Source organism: Paralichthys olivaceus, chromosome 13 (assembly GCF_024713975.1).
Source record: "Paralichthys olivaceus isolate ysfri-2021 chromosome 13, ASM2471397v2, whole genome shotgun sequence".
NCBI lineage: Eukaryota > Metazoa > Chordata > Actinopteri > Pleuronectiformes > Paralichthyidae > Paralichthys > Paralichthys olivaceus.
Window position 1 is genome coordinate 14,972,312 of NC_091105.1, and position 25,156 is coordinate 14,997,467.

Here is a 25,156-nt window from a genome sequence, read left to right on the forward strand (position 1 = left end):
ATGATCAAGTGTAAAATAACATGTTAACATTCATTTGAACCAATTAATTAATTTGTGTGTCACCAATTAAATATATTTTCTACATTCGTAAACTATTTTCTTTTTTCAGTGCATGAATTTGGCTTTCATGTTCCTGTCTCTATCCCTCTGGTGTAACCACTCTCACCAGAATATGTTACTTTTGGGCTAATATCTTGGAGGACTAATTTGCTCTCCTTTCAAATTAAAGTGGCCCCATGTAAACACCTTTATTGGCCTTGAGGGAATTAAAGATGTTCACATGCAACCTAATTGTCCATTAATAACTCATACATACTTTTATTCCAAATTACCTGCCTTCATATAACCACCTCAGGCAGCCTCCAGGAACCTGACTGGCCCAATTCTGGCTAAAATTAAATTCAGATTCATTTAAATTATTCTTGCACACACAAAGTTAATCCCTGCGCACCGATCAGGCTACATTTCAGTCGGGCTGGGCGGATAATCCACTTCCATCCTGGACAGAACAGATATGTGTGAGTGTTCGAGTGTTTAACGTGATTCTCTGTTCAATTGTGAGCCTCTTTTTTTCTTCCCCTGTTGTTTGTGTTTGTGCTGCTGATGTTTGCATGCAGACAGGCAGAGGCCGCTTCACCAGCTACTTAGTAAGCTCTCTGATGTCCTCAGCTGTGTGTGGTAATGAGAGCTACTGACACAGTGAACTGTGGCCGCTCAGACATGCAGATATCCAGTGTGTGCACCCTCTCCCTGCGCTCTCTCTCTCTCTCTCCATCTCCCTCTCATTATCTTTTTTGCTCCTCCCTCTAATTTATTCCATTTCTCCTCGCCCCCCTGCCTTCCCTTCCTCCCTGCCTCTTTATCTCTCCCTCTGACTTAAATTTTCTGTCTGATTTTTCTCTCTCTCTCTCTATCTCACAGTGAGATGCTGCTGGGCCTCAGTAGACAGTGAGAGCACGGAGCCAGCCCCCTCTTCAGTTCACCGCCAGTTCACGCCGCTCCACACTGACAGAAATGATGCTGACAGAAATGCAAATTTTTCACAATGACAGCAGCGGTGCCAGCCACAAATGTTAACATTACGCCTCAAAACTTCAGGTACCAATTTAGATTTACTTGAAAGTGTAGCTCCAGACTTTTAGACAAGGGTCTGTGTTATTCTTGTCTCGGAGGAGTTCGGTGTTAGACTGCTAATATGCTTTCTGCTGATTCATCTGCCTCAGGAGTTTCTGAATAATCTAAAAGTATCCTGTCAGACCTTGTGAGAGCGCAAAACGCCACATTTGATTTGATGACAATACCAAACTTACTGGCATCATTACTTTAGTTACAGAAGAAAGTGCATTCTGGGACCAACATCCTCAGCAGAAGATATAGGCTGTGTCCAAAATCACACTTGTCACTATATAGTCCACTGTAGAGTTTGCCATTTTGTAGTGCTGTCTGAATGTTTAGTGATTCTTTTAATACCCTTAACAGTGGACTCATTGCTTCCCACAATGCATTGTACAAAAAGTAGTGTGCACAGATGGCCACTGACCGAGCAATATATACCATCATGCATTGCGCTCCAGGTGGAGAAACAAGAGGAGAGAGGGCAGCAGAGCAGTGTATCACAGCACAAACTGCAGCAAACAGAGTTATTTCTAAATATGTTAATTCAATGTGCTTTTAACCTAAAATTATTAATATAAAGGGTAAAATAAATATTTAGAATTACGACGTTGTTGTATGAAATTACTTGCGCAGAAGAAAATGTGTCCGAAAGCGTATTTTTCTTCTGCAGATGATCTGATTATCAAGTCCTCTTAGAAGAAGAGGACCTCTTAGTAGAAGTCCCTCTGAGTCAGGGTTACTGGATGAGTGGGTGATTTGGACGAGACGAGTTGTCCTTGTCATGTGTGGAATTTTTTTTTGGACTGTGCCCTTAGACGAGCATGTTCGCTTCCCTGCTGAGTTCCTCACTCTGTCAGTCTTTGTGTTTGTCCATCTCATCATCTCAGGCTCCCACTCAAACACCCCACTGGTGCTACCTTCTCTGTCACTTTTTCCTCTCCCCTCCAGTTACACTTTGACTTTTTTTCTCTTCCTTCCCCCCTGCCTCTCTCTCTGTTTCATGCTGATATGCATCGCTGTCTTTCAGTATTTGCACTTTAAGTTTCCTTTTGCCAATGCGGTCCGCCTGTCACAGTTGGGAAGCCTGTCTGTCTTTTCCTCTCTTCCTCACTGTTTCTCTTGATCTCTGGCTGCCTCTCTGGCTGCCTGCCTGTCTATTTCTATTTCTCTCCCTTTGCATGTTTCTGCCAGCATCTCTTTGTCTGCCTCTTCCACCCACTCTCCACCTCTCTCTGTCTGCATTACAGCATCTGAGCATTAATGTGCTCAAATATCTTCCTACCAAGAGATGTATTTTTCTCAAGTGCCTCCAACACTCCCTTGTTTTAACTTCCTGCTGTGATTCACTACAGTTTTCCACGTCTATAATAGTTTGTCGATCAGGCCTTCTTATTCTTTTTGCTGCTCTGTGCTGCCTCTGTCTCTCTCACTGACTAAGTCACTGTCTCTCTGAGTGACGCGTTCATCTGATCTCTGTGAGAGTTTGCAGCTTTAGAAGGTTTCACTCCTCAGATTACCTTTGCCGTGCATTGGGAGGATGATGAATTATTACTTTTTCAGTGGGTTTTGGATTACTGTGCTCATTCCTCAGGTTGCTGTGCTTGTTTAACTTCACCACTTATGCCAGAGGACGATTAAACCGGGATTCCAGAGTTGGGAAGGGTTCTTTAATTGCCATGTAGTCCATTGCACGTTGTAAGTTTAAACACATCATTTGCAAAGGTACAGTTTGCTGACTTTGGCCTTCAGCTGCACAAGAAATAGTCCTGCTGTAATTTCAACACTGTTGGTAATACAATATACTTATTGTGTTCAACATGTAGAAATCTTTACTGGTCTTTTCAGTCTCTTAGACAGACCACAGCTGATCAGGTCAAGTTTTTGCTGACCGGACTTGATATTTTGTTCGTACTAAATGTTGAGGAAAGATCAGTGATGTTCAGACCTGGTATTGACACCCGTGCTGCATGATGCGATCACAAGTGGTCAGTGCTATGTACAGGTACGTATGCACCCAAATGAGATGCAAGGTGGTCTAAGGCCACATTCTTGTCACTGTTAATGCAAATGCATCTTGGGCCAGATATGAAGAACCCCGTATTCAGCTGACATCAACTGAACCACTATAGTTAAACCACATTTTTACACTTCTCAGGGTCCATATGTTGATTTGATTGTTGCCACCACCACACTATCAACACTGACCTCCACATAATGATTGATGCTTTCCTTAAATGAGAACATTTTTAATTCATAGCTGCGCACATTCCATCTCTAAGTCCCAACACACAAATTCACATGGAGACACATTCAGGATGTCTGAACACGGCCGTAGTTTGATATTACTTTGCCTTGATCTATACCAGCTTGTGTCCCTGGGTGTTCAATGTATCTGCTTGTGTATGTCTGTTTATTTACATGTCTGTGTTATTTTTCTTTTATCGTTGTGTGTTTGTGTATGTACAAATTATTTGCTCGTCCCTGTGTTTACACAGCATGCACAATTTCCCCCTTATACTGTCCTTCTGAGTGCGTCTCTTTATAGTAGTCAACCCGTCAACCCAGTCAACCCGCACAGGACATCGTTGACATGGAATTTCTTTTTCTACGATCATATTGGAGCCATTGTCTCAAACTGAGGGGCTGTAAAACCCAATTTCCCATGGAGGAGAAAAAGAAGGAGGAGAAGAAGGAGGAGGGTGGGGGCTGGTTGGTGGGGGTAGGAGTTGAGGTGGCATGTTGAAGTCCAAATGTTCTTATCTCATGCACTATTAAGTGAAGCAGTGAGTTGTGTGGGTAACATAGTTTAGAGTCCGTCTGTCACAGCCTCGGGGTATGTTGCTCCGAGTGCCCACACAGGCGCAAACACATAAACAAGACACACATGCACACACACAGATGTGCAGATGTATGAAAGTATGCATATGTATAAACACACTCGAAAAACCGACTCGGCAACACACACACACCTCCACTCGTTCGCAATTATCACACACAAACATGCACGCCGCCTCGGGGCTCCATATCTTCAGTCCTATACAGCCTTGGTGCAGGTCAGAGAGGTCGACTGAGACTCTCGCTTCATTAATCACAGCTGGGAATCTAGCAGCTTTTTATATACATTTTTCCATATGTATTTACCCTTTAGTCAACTTTGACTTGAGAGTATCGTATTGAGCCAAGCTGCCTTTTATTCTTTATTTTTTTATGTGATCCAGGAGGTAATGTAATTGACATGCATCTGAACATTTGGTATCTAATGTGTGACTGTGTTTAGTGATAGTCAGTGTTGCATTTATATTTCTCTTAGAGTCAGTGTTCTGTATAGGAGGGTTATTTGTTTTGTCTACCTTGCACGCAATTCAGCTTCATCATTCAGGCTTTAGTATCCCCTTACGACTGCAGTTCACTGTCAATATATGGGCGTCACCAAGATCAATCACATGTAGCGGCATAAAAAAACAAGCATGCACTATAAGTGTAAGCAAACACAGGCACTAACACATAAACTCACATGACACAAGGAATGACGGGAGCTCCGCCACCAGAGTAGTTAAAAGTGACAAATTGCAAACATTGCACCCGGTTGTTGATGTAATAATCATGACAAAGAGCAACTGGATGTTTTTGTTGCACTATATGTGTCTGCGTTGGAGGAAGAAAGTGACGAGAGTCAGTCAGTTTATCTTTGCATCTGTGTGTGTGTGTGTCGCGCTCATTGGTTATTAAAAAGATTAAAAAAACAAATCAGCAGATAGAACAATGTCTAATTCTTACAGCGACTCATTTTGGTGAAATATTTTGACTTTTCACTGCAAATTTCCATGAAAGCCCATAAGCACTTAATCTTCGGTCTAAGCTGCCCACATGGGGATTTGTGTTTTCAGCCAGTTTTCACTGTGTATATTAAATATATATAAACAACAACAATTGACAGCTTAAAGTTGACTTATTTTGTTTTGTTTTCACAGATAATGACCCTGATTTAAATTTTTTATCAGGGTTCCGATCATCATCTTTCAAATTATCTCAACATGTTTAATGTGAAAGGCCTAAACAAGAAAAAAAAATCAGAGCCCATTCGATTTGCCTTGGGGGGGCAACAGCCAATATTTGGGGGTATTCAGTGTAGAAAGAGGACATCCAGGCCACAAGTGTTTACAGTCCGAGTGATGATATCTACGACCAGTTTTTTCACATCTAGCGACACTTTGGCTACTCCCTATTCACATCTTTTTGCATATGAATGGAGAAAAATGTAAAAGACGATAGCTGATTGCTCTCCACACAAACAGTTTTCCTGCAGGCCTGCTCAAACATGATTGGTCAAGCTACAAATGGAAACCAGAAAGCTTCGGGCCTTAAAATCTTGTCAGCAGCCTCCAAATTCTGCATATTCACATGTACAATCTGTTTATAGATATTAATACACATGTCACACAGTGGGATAGCTATCTAAATTACCCCAAATCAGAGAACATTCATTCACAAGCAGAATTCTAATTGTGATTCGATTAAATAAATTAATGTTGTATTGGCAGCACGTCAATAGTGACTGCACTCACAAACACACACACACACACACACTGTCATCACCCACCTGAAGCCTGAGAGAAAGAGGCAGTGCCGAGCAGTGTGAGGTGCTATCACAGTGCCTGCAGTACAACTGGTGTCACACTGAGTATTGTGCAAGTGTGTTTGTGTATGTGTGTGTTTTGCCCTTGACTGCTGGCACTCCTACATGCTCAATGAAATGAGAGAGTGTGAGAGGGAGAGTCCGGATCATCGGTTTAGCATTTTGCTCAATTATACAGTCACTCTTTCTCACTTTCTCACGCTTTCTCTGACTTTCTCACACACACACACACACACGTCTCTCTATACTTGTGAGGGACACACATTGACATAATGCATTCCCTAGCCGCTCACCCTAACCCTAACCATCACAACCTAATGCCTAACCCCAACCTAATTCTAACCCCACCTCAGTTTCCAAATGTGTCCTCACTCTGTAGGGTCTGCTCTTACAATGGTCCTCACAAAGAAATAAGTACAGAGACACACACACGCTGCATGATGTACTGCAGGCACCACAAACTAACACCTCTCTGTAGTCGACAGTAGATAGCCAACATCAGGTGTTTCTCTCATATGGAAAGGTGAATGTGTGTGTGTGTGTGTGTGTGTGAGGTGACAGAGGGAGGAAGTATTTGTGTCTCTTTGTGTGCATGCCAAAGGAAGTGATGTTTGATGTATGTGTGCATATGTGAGGGTGACAGTGGGTAAGGGGTGTGTTTGTGTCAGCACAATCACCATGGAGGATGAGGAGAGAGGAAGTGAAGGATGTCTGAGCATATGTGAGTGTGTTTGCTTTGTGTTTGTGTGTGTGTGTGTGTGTGTCTTTTCGCACATGGACAGTTTTGTAAAAAAAACAAAAAAACAGGGAAAAATCCAAACACTGTAGCAGTGTGCTACAGATAAGGCCATAAAAAGGTGTTCACATTGTATTAGCGGCCCCCTTGTGGCTAAGTCTACACAACACTTTCTCCACTTATGGAGTGAATATGTGCAGCTGAAGTGTTGTGTTACCTGCTGGGTTTATTTATCAGTTATCAAGCGTCCTCTTAACGTGACTTTCTCTCCCTGTGGCTTCAGGCTGAGCTCATTCAAAAACTCCCCGCTTCCACCAACTAATCCTCAAAACTTCAGAATCAGTTTTTCTGTGTTTTTTCTGGACACTCGCACACAAACACACACACACACACTCCATGCTTTTGCTGAGTGAGTAACACCGAGCACGACAGACTGTGTGTGAAGTGCTAAGTGAGCAGGAGACTCAGCGACAGCCTCTCTCTGTCCCTCTGCAGTGCTCGCCAAACAGCATGCTGCCTTGGCACAAGAACTGTCCTTTTTTCGCACAGCTAGTGGTACCACTGATCAAACGTGTTTGTGTGACTGCGTCAGAGATCTGATATCAGCGTGTCATTTAAACTCGCACCAACATCGTGAATCTGCATTTCTCAAATAGAACGAGGAAGTGAGCGAGAACTTCTGATGGACCGGTGAACCCAAAAGGGGGTTTATCAACAACACTCTTTTGCAACAAAGGAGAGCAGAGAGACAAAAAGTTGAAAGTGGCATTCGAGTGTTTTCTTGTTGAAAGTTTACCTGAGTTAAATCTTCAGATCACGGCCCAGCCAGCTGGCACTCAGCTGACCTAAAATTTTAAAGAACTAAAACACATCGATATCAGACATGGGGGTTCAGAGAGAGGTTGAAGCTCTGAAGTGAAGAGTCGGAGCAACTTTATCTCTGACTTAATGTTTGTACCCATCCCTCATCTCCTGTGTTTTCCTGTCATCCTTTGTCATACTGTATACTTTCCAGAAAAGCAGCATTAACAAAACAGTAACTACAAATGAAAAAATACTTTTGCAATTCAGAATTTGAGTCATCTCAAACTTTTCCATCAGTCAAACAGAGATAATGAGCAAACTTGGGTTTCACTCAATACTTGACTTCACTGACTAAATTTACTCGACACCAATATTCAGAATATCGACCGATTACAGTGTTTACATGTGTTGCTAGTAGAGTTTTCCCATCATATTCCCTTTTACATGGTACAGACCACAGTCTGATTTTGACTTACATGATTTCCATCTTGTTGACACTCAGGGCATGAGTCATCAAGCAGTTGGTAGCTGCTGTATGTATGTCGCAAAATGCTGTGAAAACTCAAGTAGGACGTTGTAAAGATGATTTGTACATGTCTGTATAATGCAACTAAGGTTGGAACACTACTCATCTTTATTTAAATATTCCAAATAAAACCTTTTTCGAGTGAAAGTGATCAGAAAATGCTGTTTGCATGACAGTGTCTCATTCAGATTATTGGCTTAATTATCAAAACATTGGTGTCACTGTAGACATAGTCACTGCGAGGTGAGACAAGCAACCAAGATTGCTGTCTGTATCTTAATATGCATCATGCGAGTTATGCTCAGCTCTTACAGTGGCTTTAATTAACCACATCTCAGCCACATCACAATTTTGTAACATTATCTGTCCCACGCTATTTTGATATGACCCAACAAGCCTGACTGTTCAATTAATTAATCCCGAAAGTTGCCATCACAGCCAAAATTTCAAGTGAAGGGACGTCCCGAGGCTGCTTATATCATGGAAATTTTTCACCACAGCCTTCTAAATCTAGAAGGGCAGGCCTAATTAGAAGTTGCATTTGGTTGCAAAGCTTTTTGGCTGCACCACTGAGTTTTTATCCAACCTTAAAGCGCACCAGAGGGCTGTCTCTGTGTCTCAGAAGAATTAAGTGCATTCCATCATAAGTGTTGATGCCGCTCACAGCCCTGAATGTTTTTTCCCCTGCTACTCTTCATTTCATGCTACAAAAATATTTCGATGCATTTAAAGAGAGCAACCTTCCTCATTTGATTCAGAGGCAGATGTTAAAGACCAGTATGTTGTTTGAGTAAAATGTGCTTTAATGACTTAATAATTGCTTTATTTAACTATAAATACAGAGACTAGACCATGATAATTAAATAAAAGAGATCAATTAAATTTTTTAACATTTGAAAATGGAAAAAAGTCCAAAGGTACGTAAGAGTATGAAGGATCTATGTATCCCAGAAACCATTGCCAATGAACCCTTTCGAATTCCCGCATACCTCTCCTTGAATTTAACCTTGTTGTTAATATAGTGTTGGAATATGTTTTAGTTTGTGTCTTGCATATATACGTATATATTGTTTCATAAAGCGTATTATGGAAAAAACATCGTCAGGGACAAGGTAGAGTGCTTCAATCAAATCTCCACCAGCTCCACCAATCACAGATGTCGCTATAACACATGAGGATTGTGGGTAGTGATGTATTTCTCCTTGACCTTGCAAATAAAACATGTTTTTCTTAAAATGCAGTTGATGTCTTACAGACTTGTGACTTCTACAGGAGCACAACATTGCTTCACACTCTTGGAACGTGGATATATTCAAATTATCTGTTCAGCAAATGAATAGAATTTTTACTTTCCGGAACGATGGCGCACAGTGATCTCCAATATCAAAATCCATTTGTCAAAAAACAAACCAATAAAACACCATAACTGTCATTTCTATGCGTCTTTTAACCTTCATCGTGTGAAATATTGGTCTCATGCGATATTGCTTTGCGCTTACAACGTATCTACATTGCCAAAAGCAAAGTTCGAAGTGAAGTTCAGGCCATTAAACGGATCCAAGTTATCCTCAGGCCTCCTTTCAGGGTTTTATGAGGGTATATTTCACTGACTCACTGGCACAGCTGAGCAGGGAAATCCTTCTCTTCACGGTCTAGTTGGGATGACTGATGCAAATATGCTGCTGCTGAGTCCAGACACTGACACCATCATCTCACTGACCCACTTAGAGAGAGAGATAGAGAGAGGGAGAGAGAGAGAGACGCAGAGAGAGAGAGACAGAGAGAGAGAGACATAAGTCATTCGCGACTTACATTTATTTTTGTGACTCTGCATGTTTTTAAGTAGTTTCCAAGACCATTAAAGCTTTTAACCATGCAAGGCAACTCTATGATGTGGAAAGTAGGATGTAGCATATATTTCAGGTCATTCAGGATATACGTAGTCAATGATTGGACATTTTTCTGGATATGCAAGAAAGAAAGAAAGAAGCTTCAGATCATTGAGGTATACTGCAACCACACATAGTTTTCCCGTGTGCTGTACTTTCCTATGACACTGTAGATCTTAGCTTGGCATGGACATTCTGTGCCGGCCTTCCTTTTTTACATCAAAGCAACTGTTGTGATTGTGATCTTATCTTATTTTTCCTCTCAGAAAAACCAGTCTGTCATTGCCCTCCAAAACAACCCTTATAACTGATCTGCCACATTTTGGCAGCTAAAACTGCCTCGTCCAGATTAGGGAAAGAAATCACAGATGACTGTTTGTAGGAAAGCAGCATTAGTAATTTTGTCTTTTGTGCCAAAGTTAAGACAGTCTTTTATGCAAAGATATCCACCCTGACGGCTTTTGTGGTATTTCAAAGAATAAGTTAATACTCTCTGAAAATCCTGTTTTTGCTGACCTCCAGTTACACTCCAGGAACCCTGTGACGTCACTATTGGGTGTGGTTACGGGAGCAACAAAGCACAAGTCTGACCATGTCCAACCGCAGACATCAGAGATGCAGGGTGTGGTCGGTGGAGAAACTGGCTCGAAACCTTCAACAACAAAAAAAGGGTTTTTAAAACCTCTTCATATATTACGTCACGTGTCACTATGTCCGCTTCTGGGCGTCATTATATACATGGCCACAAGGGGGGACATGAAAAACAAGAAGTAGATAGTCTAGAGAGAGAAGGAAAACTAGAGCTTCTCTAAACCATTAACTCCTCCTGCTGTTATGCTTATTTATGTCGTGTATTGTGTGGCGATTGTAATTAAATGAACAATTAAAAGGTAACAGAGTCACGTGACCATCACTCTCACCTGTGTAGGCATAGGCTTCTACTGCTCCTGTTTGCATTCCATGTGAGCGATGCTGGCCTTCCTGCTCGTTAACCTTTCCTAATACGGCCTGCATGTATTAATAATGCTCAGCAGGAAAGGTCAATCGATGTATGTGTGTGCATGTGTGTGTGTGTTTGTGTAATTGTTTGCCATGGGAATGCTTATGCAGCCTATAAGTGGTTCTGTAAAGGAGGTATATGGGCTTGTCAGTGAACTGGTGAGGGCAAATTGAATTTGCTCTTAATAATTAAGCAGGACTAATGGTTTGATGTTACAGTGCATTTGTTTGTTGTGGGCTGCAGGCTAATGATAATATGCAATCAAATGCATTGCATATCTTGATGTGTGTCCTTTGCTGCGCAGTCCCTGCTGGATTAACGTAACCCCCCTGCTCAGACGGTTGAGTTAATGTGGAGCTAGTGGCCACATATATTATAGATTTTTACTCTTAAATTTTGTTATGATAAAAAAAAAAACACCTCTGCACAGAATCCGCTTGGTCATGGCTTTAATTGCTGTACAGAGATAAATTATGTAATTCAATTCAGTTTGACCTTAAAGGGTTATTATAATGATTGTAAATGTATATACCTGACCTGAGTGACCAGGTTGGGGGGGGGGTGAATCGATTGTCTCGATGAGATGTCGCATGCTGAGTCCACACTGACCTTTTTAGTGCGTTAGTGCTCAGAAATGCGGCTCTGAAAGAACAGAGTGAACTGATGGTACCTTTTTTGGAAAACATCCTGCATAAAATGCATTCAACATTATGTTGTTTTTTTAATATTGTTTTTCCCTTTTAACACTGGGTGCAGCATTGTTGCTTCATCATCGCCCTTATATATCATAGGACGCATTCCCTTTTAATCTATCTTAAAATAAAAGTGTCAAGTGGTGGTTTCATGGGGCCTTACATGCATGTGTCTATATCCTGGGCAGCAGTGCCCAGGCGCAGCAACCTCCTGCACTTCTTTTGTTACTGTGAGTTTGCCAGGCTTAACATTTGAAGAATTAAACATAAAACAGTTACAGCACATAAACCCACTGACTAGCCCGAATTATCCATTTTACATTTCTGTTTGCGTAAAGAATAAACACCACAGTGAGTTTTAGAGGTTTCAACAATAAAACTTAACTATGGGTTGTAATAAGCAGACGACCCACTGGCTCAATTTGTACCGGAGACAGTCTCGACATGATGGTGGTATTTATCTTCTCATCTACGTCTTGGCAGGAAAGTAAACAAGTATCCTGTATCTCACACACTGGCGAAATATTTTCCTAAGACATTAGGATGCAGTTTAAAAAACGAGCCCATCCTTTAGAACAACAGGGTAATTTCTCAAAACTATTTGTGTCAAGGACTAATATCTGGATGAACAAACATGACATGAACTCACAAGTGGCCTGTTTTTTGGTAACCCGTCATCTCTGGTGAGAGATTGGCAGCGCTGAGAGACAAAACACACCTGATGCCAGTCCTTGTAAAACCACTGAAGCGTGACCGTCTGCCGTGAAAAAACCCAGAGGGCGAACGACAACAGAGCACAGTTGCTTACGCGATAACAAATAGCATCATGTCCATGTCAGCTTGTAGTTTGAAATATTCACACTCGCCCCCGGTGCACCGAAATAAGTAAACAAGCAAAAGGTCAAAAGTGGAGTGAACACCTTTCTGTGTTTGTGTAAGATCTGTGCTGTGGTTAAAGACAGTCAATGGAGCCGGTGTTGAAGACGGTGCACAGACAGTGTATTTGTGTCAGCGTGTACATGCTCGTCTGCCAGGTAAACATGAATGATTCACTCATCCTCTGCCTCACCCTCCAGGCAGCAGTTCCACCCAGAAACTCCCTCTGTCTCTCTCTCTCTCTCTCTCTCTGACACTCGCAGGTTGAGATTTACCTGTTGTTAACCAGCCTGTGTGTGTTGTGCAGATCGCTGTCTCCTTGCGTGTCAGAGCTTAGCAACGCTCACGCAAAGTTCAGCCTTCCTTTAATTGCGTGCCACCAGAGAACCCAATTTCAGCTCCCAACCCATGTTTTAGGAAAACAGCCAACACAACCCAAAGCAGATGAACATTTCACGTTTTCTCGGTGTGTGATTTCCAATCTGACTGGGGCCCGATAAAGCCGACGTCGCTGCTGCTCATTCCCTCAGATCCCCTGCCTCCATCTCTCCTAATCAGATTTCTCTGGTTGGGTTATTTATCATCGCCGGCTCTGACTGTGAGTGATGCTTGGCTAATGGGTTTAGCATTCAAATCTGCTGGCTTGATGCGACAGAATCCCAACAAGGGTTGTCAGTCCTGCGGCGGCTTCGCAGTGGCGTAAATAAGAGGGAAATGACATTGTTGAAATATGCATTCGCCGCACGCTTGTTTTTACATTTTGGTTAGATTTGTATTGATTTTAAAGGTGTTGGAATGAAAAGAGGAAGGAGATGGAGACAGGGAGGAAGGAAGGAATGGTAATTAGGGAAGCAAAAAAAGAACATTGAATGCGATAAAACGGACGATCCGTGCGTTCACTGTTTCATGCACGCAAGAAGAAATGCAAAATGCATCATTCTTTTTCTTTTCAGGGGTGACAGCACAGGGGAGGAGCGTGACTCACCACATGTGAAATAAACAAAGAAAAGCAAGAAAACAAAGTGCAGCACGGAGACGATGTGTGACGGTGTGGTGAGCACACGCACAACAATGAGACTGTGTGGTGCTGAATGACAGTTATGGTTATGACAATAATTATAAGTCATAAAGGGACAGCTGTGAGGAACTGTGTCTTCAGTTGTTTTTTTTTTTCACGGCTGCATCTGTGCCGCATGCTAACATCACGCTGTATGTGGCCGTCACACCGTTTTCCATGTGTTTTTTTTATAATCTGCAGTGATGACAGAACTGTAAATTAGAAGACAGCTGTTCGTCAGTCCTCATCCATCTCTGTTCTTTAGTTCTGTGATATGTGGTAGAGTATATCATTTTGTAATGTTTGATCTGAGACCATGAATTAACTGAGGCAGAGATAATGAGACAGTGTGTGTGTGTGTGTGTGTGTGTGTGTGTGTGTGTGTGTGTGTCAGTCTTCACTGACCTGCCACCTGCTCTGTGTAAATAGAGCCATATGTGTGGATGAAAAGCTTTATGTGGCTCATGGGTAACATTGTGGACACGCATGTCCCCTCATCATCATCACCCCAGTTACAATTGCTGACATCACTTCTAACACTCGAAGGGAGGAAAGAGGGAAGGGAGGAAGGAAAGAGAGAGGGAAGGAAGTAGGGAAAGGGCATTTTCTTTTGTATAAATCTCTCCCCATACCTTGTATGTTAGGGTTAGGGGTTCCTGGGAGAGGAATCCCTCACTTATGACTTAAGTTTTTCTTCCTCTGTTCTCACTCTAGTCGATGATTTCAGGCACAGGATGTCGCACCTTGATTGATTGGTTGATGAAGGAGAGAAGGATGGAAGGAAGGAAGGTAGAAAGGAAGGAAAGAAGGTTTAAACTACACTAAAATAAGTTGATTTGAAAGATTTTGATGAACAATTTGACTTTTTTTTTTAACCATCAAGTTAGGGCATGAAAACCTTATCTGATGTTGTGAACTTTTGTCGTTCCTTTATCTTGTATCTTGTTCCAGAAATCTGCTCATACACACAAGTAACACACACACACACACACACACACACACACACACACACACACACACACACACACACACACACACACACACACACACACACTAGTAGACCAGGATTGACGTTAAAAAAATCACAGCTCATCTGTATGATCTGATGAGATAGCAAAGTTTTGCATCCTGCTAATCATGTAGATTTTGACAAGGAAGCACTTTCAGAGCGTCACTGGACATGAGAAAATGTTGAGTTAGTGTGTGTGTGTGTGTGTTGTGTCTGATCTGGGCATGTCTCAGCTGATGTTATGCTGATCTGTATTGTCAAACCAACAGGATGTGCGTGCCTCTTCCTGGTTAGGAAGTAAAAATCACTTGACTGCATTTCACAATCCATTTAATGTTCCAGTTACACAACACCTTTAATCATAGATGAAATTGCAGATTATAAGGGACACACATATTCTTTTACCTCTGCACTCTCTGACTCTTTTTATTGCTTTATTAGTCTTTTCCATTGTTTGTCAGTCTGTCATTTTACTTGTGCTTGTACTTTCTCTAAATCTGATTATTTTTCTGTCTCTTTTACCCTTTAATAAATCCCCAGTCTTATTTGATATCAGTTAATTTGAAATATATTAAATTACTAAAAGTAATCCTTCATTTTCTCTTAATCATGCATTGAAGCTCTTTCTATCACTCTGACTACCCAACAATATTTTTCAATCTAGAAATAGTTTGCATCATTCAATAAAAGCTTATATGACATTTAATTGTCACAGCGGGTCTATATTTTGAGCTGTCATGTGGGTTGATGGGTCGACAAAGCCTCTGCGCTCACGTATCATTTTGAGTTAGTGGCAGAATGTGTGTGTCTCAGCATGACATCAAGTCTCCCACTTAGCTTTGTAATTACCTTTTTCCAGCTATGACTATTACTTGGAGTATGGGTTAATCACTGCAGTACGCTAACTCACTCTCTAACACATGCAGACACACAAACTACACATCCACAATTGAACTGTCGGGGCTCTGTCACGTTTTTAATTAAGTTAAAGCTCCACAGTGAGATGTATTTGTATTTATCTGTTATGATTTGTCATTTATTAATTGCTGGAACTCATCCATCTTGCACATTGTAAACTATAGAAGAAAGGAGGTGCGGCCTTGACAGCATGTTTGTTCTGTTGTTGAAGGGATGTGCAAATGCATTATAGAGCTACTGAGAAATGTCATTGTTCATTCAGCTGCACAGGGGTTGAAGCTAAATGACTGTGCGGAAATCTCTAATTGAATGTAGAAAATTGTGGAAAATAATTTTAAGGAGACAAAGATTTGATGTAATAACTTTTTTACGGCTTGGAAATGACTCATCTCTCTCATGTGAGCATGAGAATGTCTATGAAGCCTTTTCAACAGCAAAGCACTTTAATGCAGTAAAACTGAAAAATGCAAGGAGATGATGAATGAATATTTAAATACATACGATTGTTGAATCTTTATTATCCAGTAGCTTGTTGACACAACTTAGAGCCTGAGTATTGAAGTTTATGTGTGTACCTTTGGCTAGAGAGAGAGAGAGAGGAAGAGAGGAAGAGAGAGAGAGAGAGAGAGAGAGAGAGAGAGAGAGAGAGATTCATTGTGACTGAAAAACTCAATCAGGAATCAAATGTTTACATCCTTGTTTTAAAAAGCCTCCGTTTCTGTCCACCCAGATTTAAATGCAACCTCAGAGTTTCAAACTGGGGGCAAACAGGGGCTTGAAAACTCAGTTGTATGGATACCAGATGTAAACAGAGAAAAAAGGGATGAGTTTTCAAACTAAAATGTAATAGTTTGAATGCAGCCTGCATTTCAGATTCATGAACAAACCAGTACGTAAAAACTATTACTTGGTTTACTCTGTGTAATGGCTTTCAGAACACACACACACGCAGAACTTGTACAATCACAGCCTAGCGTTTGTTTCATGGGTTAGTTATATATCCAAGTGTAAATGAAACAGGAGAAGGAGACAGTTTGGCAAATAGAGTTGAGTTAAATAAAACTGTCTTTCTCTTTGTAACGCATCCACAAATTCTCTGTGTCTGCCCCGAGTCACCTCTGCAGCTCACTGTGAGCCTCTCCTCCCTCTGTCTGTCGAGCTTTCTTCTTCTCAGACTACACTTCTCCCTCTGTGACTGTTCTCTTCTCACGACACGTGTGCCTCAGCTTACAGTTATTAAATTTGAAACACATTCAAGAAGTGAATATTACACACGTGTGGAGTGATCATACCTGTGATCCATGAGCAACACAAAGTCTCTAAACTGAGATTTATTTATATCAAAATGTCACAAGCTCTTACTTTAATATAGATTTTTGACAGACTCAAAGACGAATGCTCATCCACTCATTTCACATAAGAGACAGAGTGACAGGAGCAGAGGGACGGAGGAGAGTGGGGAGACAGAACGAGGAACATCAACTGACAAAAGTCATGAAACTCAATTTTGTTTCATTAAGAGTGTCAGAGAATCTCATTTGAGTACATTTTCTGACAGAACAAAACTCATGTGCATGACGGAGAAAAAACTAAGCAAAGACAGACTATCATAACAGACAGGTATTTATAGGAATTGCCACAGATTATTACTCGGAGCATGTGTTTTGGTTTGGTCAACCAGTTCCTCTGGTGAACCCATGTTCTTTAATTTACATCTGTCTCTCTTTGCCTCTCTGTCTGCTGGTCTCTGTGCGACGTCAGGGATGTGTGTGTGTGTGCGTGTTTGAGTGTGAGAGGGAGAAATGGGGAAATACACAAAGACAGAATGTGCACTTGTGTCCATGGTTGGGTCCATTCCGTGTGTGTGTATGTGTGTGTGTGTGTGTGTGTGTGTGTGTAATTTTGTGACAAGAAAGCCACAGATTATTGCACATGAAATGTTATTCATACAAAGCAGCTCTAGCGTGACTATCCCCCTGCTACAGCACTCAACAGCCTATTGGAGAAACACAACAGAACAAATCTCGCTGAAAATAACTGCAAATTTCACGCGGGATATTCTGTCTCACCTCTCTTCATTTCTCTTTTACTTTTTTTTCTGTCCTGTTGGTTGTGGGTGACAATGGAAGTGTTTCTTTTAATTAAAAGAAAGGTTCTACATGTGTTGATGGGTTACAGTAGCATACGATACAGGTTGATGTGTTAGAGGTCTAGCTAGAAATTCTTACATGGAAAGAAGACGTGAAGAAACGAGTGTCCAAAGCATGAGGTTTTAGTTCAGTTCAGTCTTTTAGTGGAGTGATGAAAGACTGAATAATCAAGAGCTGAGAATGAATACAGCCCTATAATCAGCTCTGGAGTAAAAGACATATATTCTGTGGTAGTGTTATTCTGCAGATCATGAAGACTTCTGTATCTGCTGGTGAAGCTGATGGTTTCCTTGTGAAATTTCATACCTACATTGTTTGATCTGGACCTTCTGACTTTTCAGTTTTGTCCAAACCAAAATAGCAGGTGTGAAAGGTGTCCAGAACCAAAGTCCGGACCAACGGCCAAGATTTTGCCCAACCAGTCCAGTTACAATAGAACCAGGGTTCAGTTTGTTCGCAGTGTGACAACCTTTTGTTGTTTGATAATTCTGACTTTTGGACCAACTGCAAGAAGATGAGAGAGCATTAAACAATAGAAGAAGAAAAAGAAGTGTAGGCCTTACAGGTCTCTGCAGAAACAGTGGTGCCCAGCCTCGCAGTATTACTTGAAGTGTCTGCCTTTGACGATTAATGTTTGAAAGACGAGGATGTACATTTGGGGCACTTTGAAGCTGGTAGCAAGACCATAATTATTTCACAGTAATGAACTGACTAGTTATCTTTTTACATTTACTCCAATAAATGCGGAACTTTGTAAGCTGAGACTTTACGAGTTAAGAAACTACAGGTGTATATAATGCTACTTCACCCAGGCACAGGGACAAACGGCTGCTCTTGCCTATTTTTTAAAGGTAAATCATCACAACCTCTGTCGACATGTTTGTTGTTTTCAGTAACTTTTTACTCTGCTCTGCTCTCTAGTGGATGTATTGCTTAACAACAATGCCAACATGAGGACGCACGGAAGTCTGTGGCCGCTGATGGTTTGAAATTTGGCAGCAAAAAACGAGCCTTCAGTGAAGTTAAACTGTATCGACAAACACATGGACACTAATTATACAGACCCAGCTCCCCACTGAATCACACACCCGTTGACATGACAATTCTCGTCCTACTCCCTTTACATCTCTCACATGTCTTCAACTTAACTCCAGAGTGTGACCACATGCAAGTCATAATCTGCCCTGTGCCGCTTTCAAATAAGGACGCAGCTGATATTTGATGTCTGTCTCTGCTGCACAGGCGATCCTGTTCTCCGGCAAATGTCTTTCAAGTGCCACACAGACATCAAACAACATTTGGAGCTGACTTGGCTCATTGCACGCGGCACACTGATCATAAATCACTAAAGCACAGAGTCTTACAAACGCCTTCCAAGTGCATATTTTCAAAACCGATAGGTTCTGTGTTTCCGTGTGGACAGATTAGCATTTGAGAAACAGTGACATCACAGCTTACCCTGCACATGCCCACTTTTGCTTTGTGTGATGAGGCAATGTAGCGATTTCTCTATGGTTGGTTCGCAAGGCTAGGATTAATTACAAGTTTGCAGCTGAATCTTGCATTACTGCACCGCATTAGCATTAGCAGAACTCCCAGCTGTCTGCCCAGAACAATACTACTTAGACATTTTGTCAAACAAAGGAGTTGAAGGAGATTTTCCTATTAAAATGGAGGGAAAGTGGGTTTTTTTTGCAGTAGTGTAGACAAGGCCTTAACAGATGATGTGGCACAAACTCTGCTCAATGAAATTGTCTGATTGAAAAAGGTTACGATTAATAATCCAGTTAAAATAACACAATACAGTAATAAACAGAACTTGAGCATTTTAAAACCACAGATTTTTTTGTTTGTTATCCTAAAAGTTCAGGGACGATTGGAGAGATAAACATCTGTAATTTCATTGCAGTGGGAAGCGCACATAAACAAGCAGTCCTCATTCTTACTTCATCACACTTCGCTTCTGTTTCCTGCTCGTGCACTGTTTCCCTCATTTATTTGGGCTCTCCCTCTCTCAGTGTGCCGTTTGCATCTCCTTCTCTCCGTGTCAGTTATATCCTCTCATCCCAGCTCCTGTTTTTTCTGCTTCGATCCTCTCCTCTTTTTCTAAGCTGGATCTTGTTATTTCTTCCCCCCTCACTTTGTTTTTTCTCAGCTTCTCATCTTTTTTCTTTTCTTCCTGGTCGCTCTCTGTGATTTCTTCCCTCAGCTGTTCTGGGTTTGTCTGTGAAATCTCTGTGATCTCTATGTGAGTTGTTTATAACTCCTAAATGTGCCACTTCCCTATCATGACTCATTTTCCCAGAGTAACAGCGCAGAGCGAAGCACACTCGTTTTCATGGTTCTCTGGCACACTCTTTTATTTCACCCTAGATTATTTTTATGGCAGTTCAGCTTTGTCAGATGTTATATAGCGAGAAGTGATAGGTAAGACGGAAAAAGCTTTTCTCTGTATTTTTCCCATGGTAATGGTTTTAAGCTGTGGTTACATATCCTTTACTTCTTTTTCTCATCCTTTGATTTGTGCTGCCATTGTGAAAATGTTCCTAGATTTCACATTCAAGGAAAAGAAACCACTTTTTTGTGATTTAGTATATTGAATACGTATATTATTGGATGTAAGCTCCTTGTGTCATAACAACAGCTCTCATGCTCAAAACAAATGAAGCACAACCACAGGTCATTGCTTGGATAAAACTGTGGTAATATATTGATGCAATAACAAAAAGGCAAAACTGTTTTGTGGTAACGTTTGGGTTGGAGTGTTGATGCTAATGTTTTTATATCTGTGTATCTGTAGATTTTAAACCTGCACTACTCAGTCAGAACTACAGGCAACAAGCTGATTCATAGCAGTGATTATTTCCATACACGTTTCCTCGAGGTAGCAGCTTAGTTTTGCTAAAATGAATGAAGGGGTAAAGCATTACAACACATTGAAACAATGCATTTGAAGCCCCATATTTGCGAATATTAAAGGGATTTTTCAAATGTGGTTTTCCTTCAGAAGCTCTGCACGGCGGCTGTCACCCATTGCTCAGCTCATACAAGAGAAACATCTTCACTGTGTAGAAACAAACCATATTTCAGTCTAACACTATAGCTTTGTATTTGAAAAGAGAATACAGAACAGACAGCTGAAAGAATGGCCTCTGTATTCTGCTTTGACGCTTATGATGCCTGCGACTTTTTAACCCCAGTTTTCATTGGACGAGGGGTCCCCCCCCCGCATCTGTCTCCTCTTTCTCATTCGCTATCTCCTACGTCTGTCACACACGGTGGAGCCCTCCCCTCCCCACCTCTCTTTCTCATTACCTCTCCCTACCTCTGGCACAACATCATTCCCTTTCTTCCTCAGTTGCCCGTGGTAATATTCAGTTTGTGATTGCGCTCGCTCTGCAGCGCGTGTGTGTGCATACGTCATGTGTGTGTTTTGAGCAGAGACAGCAAAGACAGCTATGATCCTGTGAGGAGGACGAGGCACTATAGAGAAACAGGATGAGAGTTGAATGAGAGAAAGAAGCAATGGAGAATTGTGCAACTAGATGTTGACTTGAGGTTGATTCTCCCCCACTGACCTTCCACCCACCTGGTCTTTACTTATTTTCTTTCCTGTCTCTTTTCTTTTGAACTCTGTATTAGAACAACCAGATCCAATTAGTCTTTTTACAGTGCCATGCTCCATTTAGCTCTGTTGCCTAACGACCCCTTAAGTCCACATATTTTGCAGCAAAATAATGCACGCTGAGTTTGGCAAATATATAACTTTTTGAATCCTCACTCTTTGTTTCTGTGGGTCTCTGTAAACATTCCTCCTCTCTGTCCCTCAGCTGTCTAGTATGACCGCCTCCCTCTCCTCTAGCATGTAATTCGAGAGGGAACAGTGAAAAAAAATCCCCCGGTAGTGTGACCCACCGTTGAACTTTTGCCCGCTTTGACAGATTGCTGCAACACAAGCCTTTCATTTCATCTGCGAAAAAAGGGTCTCTCTCTCCCTACCCTTGCTTCTTTTTTTTTTATGTGTCGTGTCTTTCACCGCAAATGGACGGCAGTAAAAAGATCAAGTCCAGCACCATTAACGCGTGTGATATGTGAGCTTTGTGTGTGTTTGTCCACCTCGGTCCCCCATTGATGTATATGATGATTGTGTGTGTCTGCATCAGGCCCATTTATGAGATAAGAGCAGCTACGGCGGAGATAAGGGGGTGCGCAGAGAGAGGCTTTGTTTTGGTCAGACGTGGAGAGAGGTGTCACAGACAGTTATACTGATTCATTTGTTCACACTTTAAACACCTCTTACTGTGAAAGTGCACCCTGAAACAGCCCATGAGATCCCTGCGAGTGTATGTATTTCAACACCAAGGGGAGGACCAAGGGGAATATGAGCATAGAAGAAAGGTGCCTCAAGCAACTTTATCTTCATTGAATTAATAATGTACAAGTTGTTTTTTTCTGAAATCTGATGTAAAGAAATGATAGTTTTGTTTGAATTTTGTTTCCTGACAAAACCTAATAAACACCGATACGGCAGTTTTACCCCAAGACCATTTGGTTGTAGGACCCTGTTTGCACTGTTCATCACTTTTTATGTAATGACATTCAGAAATGTTCTGATACCAAACGAAATATTATTGCAATCTTCTTTTCCCGCAAATCATTTCTTCTTCGCTGCTCAAAAATAGCAGTTGCACTGTACTGACACTGGCAAAAACTGTCTTTAGAGAAGAGTAGTGTGAGCTAGAGCCATCTAAAAAGTCAATGTAAAATGGCAACGTGAACCCAATGCAAGATTTCAACACTCATTTTCGTCTTTTATTTATATAAACTGTAGCAGCACTTTAGCAGCTATTTAAAGGAGTTAATTGTTGTGTATTCCTATTTTTCGACTTTAAGACCGTCAAACTAAATTGTAAATGGTATTCATTCTCTGTATGTATTTGTTGTATGTATTGGTTTAACCTGAACCAGGCCATACAACAATGTTATACAAGTGTTTTTTTAAATGCAATGGTATTGGAGCAGTACTCGTTTGGGCCACTATAGCAGCTATACCTCAGAGCTATATGAGAACTTAGCACTGTCAAACACTGACACACACCTACAACTTTCACTTGCACACACAAACACTGCTTATATTCTACTGCTCCTTATTTATAGATATATGATTGTGTTTTATGTATTTAATTACGTTGATTAAACTCTTGCCCCTTAATTGGTACAGTTTGTATTCTTTATTATTATTGTTATGTGTGAGTGCACTTGTTGACTCTAACTAATTTTGTACAATAAAGGAATTTATGTGTCAATATGTCTTGCGATTGAGAAGTAGAGTTGAGTTAAGTTTACTTTGGTAAAATGTATTTTATTTACTTTATGGGATCAATGATTTCTTATTATGAATGGTTCCTATATTTACAAATGCACTTTTGAAATATGCTCCGGGAGTAGTTGTTTCATGGTGGATTAAGGAGATGCTAAATTAAATTAAATGAATCTACAATGGGCCTGAAACCACACTTCTACCAGTGGTCCACCTTAAGTACTTTCTTTATACATAGCCATGAATTACCTGGTTTTACCAAAGAGGTTTTAATCATAATTATTATCGTTGTGAAATGCAGTAGAGGGGAGTAGTGAAGCATTTCCATTATTTGTAATGGTGAGTTCCATTATAAATCCTTCTCAGGCCAGTATGAACATAACGGTCCTTTTGTTGTGGACAAAATGAAAGGTTATGGCGATGGAAAGGGAAAATAAAGGTTATAAATGAAATTGAGTATTTCCTGCATGAGGACATTTAGGAGATTGAGATTGTAATCATTAAGGTTGTGGCTGACAAAGAGTAAAATGGGCATGGGGGTCTATTGTCTAGCCTAAATGAAAAAGTAAGGACTTGACATTGCAAAGGTTAGAGTTATGGTAAGAGTGAAGCAAGGAAAGAAAGGAGGGGTGTGGATAGAGATAGATGGATGGGAGGAACGAAGGTGGAGGGGGAGGAGATGATGGAGAAATAGAGAAGGAAATAAGGGGGGAAATAGAGGGAGGGGAGAAAAGGGGAGAGCTGGAGGTTTAGAGAGGGAGCTGACAGTGAGAAAGAGCCTGGCCAGGTTTCTCTGAGAGGTCTCAGGAAGGTCAGTCATTTGATACAGTGAACTGACCTGTCCACAGGGTCTCTCTCTGTCTCTCTAAGCAAAGCAGGCTCTCAAGATGAAGCTCTGGCAAGATGCCTCACTCCTTTACCTCCCCTAAAATTCTCCTCCCACCCTGTCCTCTCCTGCTCTCTCCTGTCATCTTTCCCTCACCCCTTCCTAACCTCTTACTGAATCCCTCCCACGGATCGTCTATTCACTGTTGCACTGAGCAAACTACACGTTGCAAAGAATATACAGAGGAATGTTTTCCATGATGTTTTTGGGTTTTCTGAACGCCTTGAGGGAATTTCTTCACATTCTGTTCAAACATTCGGTTGTAGTCAAGGATGATTGGATAAGATTTTGGTTTTCAAATGTAAAGATCTTCGTGACTTCACGAAGCACATTTTATGCCTTGTGAACAGGATATGTCAATAATACCTTGAGGGAATTTCTTCAAATTTGGTACAAACCTTCACTTGTTTTTCCAAATGAATTGATTAGAATTTGATGGTCAAACGTCAACGTCTATGTGACCCTTACAATACATGTGAACGCAACATCTCAAGAACTCTTCGAGGGAATTTCTTAAAATTTGCTACCAGTTTTCAAGGTCACGGTTACCTCCTAAACCCTTTTTAGCCTCATGAACTTAATCTAATCTTAAGAATACCTTGAGAGAATCCTTTCAAATATTCACACAGATTAACTGATTAGATTCAGGTGGTCAAAAGGTTAAAGGTCATGTTAACCTCATATAGTCTGAAAAAAGAAATATATTTAGACTGAAACTGCAACGGCTGGCAAACGCATACAACCACAGGGCAGTAATTCTACCTTTTTAATGTTTGTGATTATAATATGAAAAATTGGGGCTTCTGTTGTTTTTGTTATTAGTCCACCACACAATTTCGTTCTGTGGACACAGTGTGTCCTCCCTCTGTGTTGTCTGTCTTCAGTTTAGGGTGACTCCCAGTGTTTTTACCCTGTCACCAAACAGTCTTGTAATGTTGGGAGTTGGGTTACTGGTTTTTATGTGGTAATAACAGATGATGGATGAAATGCTGCAGTGACATCTGACAGGATTGTGTTTGGCGTGTTTTGTTTGAGATGGTTCTTTTTATTCCAAAATACATTTCAAAATAGCTGACTGAGGTTTTTCGTAATGGGCACAAGAGTTTTATTGAAAGTGCTGCCTTGTGTGCAAGTTTATTTTTTTCATCCTTTAGGATATTTAGCTTTCCGCTTCGGTTGTGTGTTGGGGAAATCTAGCAAGTTCCGATAATTTATGTTTATGTTTGTTAGAAGTTTGCTGGCTGGATTTCTCTGGTCATGTCATTGATTACAAGTGTTTCTAATTACAAGAGGGGTGTTGGAGAAGGAACAGGGTGTACTTGGAGGAACGGCAAGGAATGAGAAGAACAGAAAGTAGAAGAATAGAAGGGTCAGGAATTGAGGGACAGTGGACAGGGAAGGGAAAAGAAGCAGAAGGTTATCAGAACAACAGGTGAAGAAAATAGCAAGCAAAAAGAGAAAGAAGACCGTGGTGAAAAATAGAGGACTGCAGAATTGTCTTAGAGTCACAAGAAAGTGTTTCCATGTACTTGATGGGAGAT

At 41.1% G+C, this 25,156-nt stretch overlaps 1 long non-coding RNA gene across 6 annotated transcripts in view; it reads left to right on the forward strand.

Moving 5' to 3' along the window:
* The window catches only part of LOC109632128 (uncharacterized), a 106,234-nt gene that overhangs the window by 13,256 nt on the left and 67,822 nt on the right, over positions 1 to 25,156 (forward strand). For 3 of the 6 annotated variants that reach the window (XR_011245925.1, XR_011245926.1, XR_011245924.1), the window contains one exon: positions 922 to 1,098. The exons of the other annotated variants lie outside the window; for them this stretch is intronic. This is a non-coding gene — a long non-coding RNA (uncharacterized lncRNA). The remainder of the gene's footprint in view (positions 1 to 921; positions 1,099 to 25,156) is intronic. 6 annotated transcript variants of the gene reach the window in all.